Source organism: Anabrus simplex, chromosome 1 (genome assembly GCF_040414725.1).
Source record: "Anabrus simplex isolate iqAnaSimp1 chromosome 1, ASM4041472v1, whole genome shotgun sequence".
In the NCBI taxonomy this organism is placed as follows: domain Eukaryota; kingdom Metazoa; phylum Arthropoda; class Insecta; order Orthoptera; family Tettigoniidae; genus Anabrus; species Anabrus simplex.
The window spans coordinates 1117221640-1117223431 of record NC_090265.1 but is presented as its reverse complement, the minus strand read 5'-3'; positions in this window follow the sequence as shown (position 1 = coordinate 1117223431).

Below are 1792 nucleotides of genomic sequence, written 5' to 3'. Positions count from 1 at the left end.
CAAGGGGCACAAAATGTTCTCAGACCTTTGAATTGTGTCCGCATAGATCAATTTTATTATTATCATTATTATTGTCCTATTGGAAATATCAACTGAAAGTTGTAAATATTTCTGTGTTAGTATCAGCATAATGATGCATTCAGTACTGTGAACTGATCTGTTTGTAAAAATCGGTGTGACAAAAATAGAGCTGAATAGTATTCCGCAAATTCTTCAGTGGTTGAGAATATTTAGTGCCAAGCTATTGAATCAGTCTTCTATTTCATTCTGCTACTGAAGAGATGACAAGGTTTCCTTCCTGCAACTTATCATTTTCAACGCATATTCCATTATGTTTACACGCATATCATTGAACAGTTCATTGGCACCGTTAGGAAGTGTCCATGCCGAAGCTCTGTTACCGACAGTAACTATACAGTCGACAAACCTGCTGACTGTTATTGATTCGTGATCTGGACTTTGTGTAAACCATATTAAGATGTCATTAACCTTTCGGGACCAATGGCCTCTATGTTTGGCTCCTTAGCATAACACTCATCATCAACAACCAAAACAATAACAACCTTTCACTTAATTCATTCGACGGGATGCTCTTCCTGACGACAATCCTATACAAAAGGATATATTCGTTTATTTCTGTGATGGTCGGCAGTGTGAAGTGTTGTGTATACAGTGTGTTGTGTAGTGTGTAGGCTATAGGATGAGGAGTGTGCTGGGACAAACATAAACACACAGTCCCCAGGTCAGAGAAATTAACCAGATGCGATTAAAATAACCGACTCGGCCAGGAATCGAACCTTTGAGCAGAAGGCTTCGAGCCAAGGAGTTGGACTATCTGTGAATTACTATAACAGAGCACAACATGCCAGTACAATCAGGAATAGGGGCATGTGTCTAGGGTCTTGTTAGGCAGTGAACGAGTCATAGGAAAGCCGGTCCAAGTGGCTCTTGAGCGCTTGTCTTGTGAGCCCAAGTTGGTGGGTTTGACCCCGCCTTAGTCAGGCAGTACTTTGTTTTTGCTACTTGCTTTACGTCGCACCGACAGGTTATGGCGGCGATGGGAGAGGAAAGGGCTAGGACTGGGAAGGAAGCGGCCGTGGCCTTAATTAATTAATTAATTAAGGTACAGCCCCAGCATTTGCCTGATGTGAAAATGGGAAATCACGGAAAACCATCTTCAGGGCTGCCGGTAGTGGGGCTCGAACCCACTATTTCCCAGATGCAAGCTCACAGCTGCGCGCCCCTAACCGCACGGCCAACTCTCCCGGTAGTCAGGTAGTACTTGAAAGAGCTCAAATAACATAGCCTTATGTCGCTAGATTTACTCGAACATAAACAAAACTACTGTGGGACCAAATGCGGCACTTCAGTGTCACGGAAAACAGCAAGTGTAGTTAGTGGAACATAAAACCAGTAACAATAATAATCTCTTCGGAAATTCGCCGAGATCCAGATTCAAATTGCTTCACTTTTAACTTCCAAATATGTACACAAGTCTGCACACTGTTAACGGTGATTCATGTTTCTCCTCTTCCCGAGAAATACCCTCTTGAACTCGACCTCAGTGCGACGCAGGCCACGTGAGTGAACTAGACCTACAAAGGTACCTGTCTATCACTTTCACCTTCGCTCAGAGCTGATGAAAGAAGTGGTGGGGCAGATGTAAACATTGCTCTCATGTGGGTCTGGCCTTACTACAGATAGGGGGGCCGTGGAGGGGGACACTCATACTATTTTGTTCCTATATTTAAATCAAGTTCGTCCCGTGTGCCAGTATTCCATCAGTGCCTTT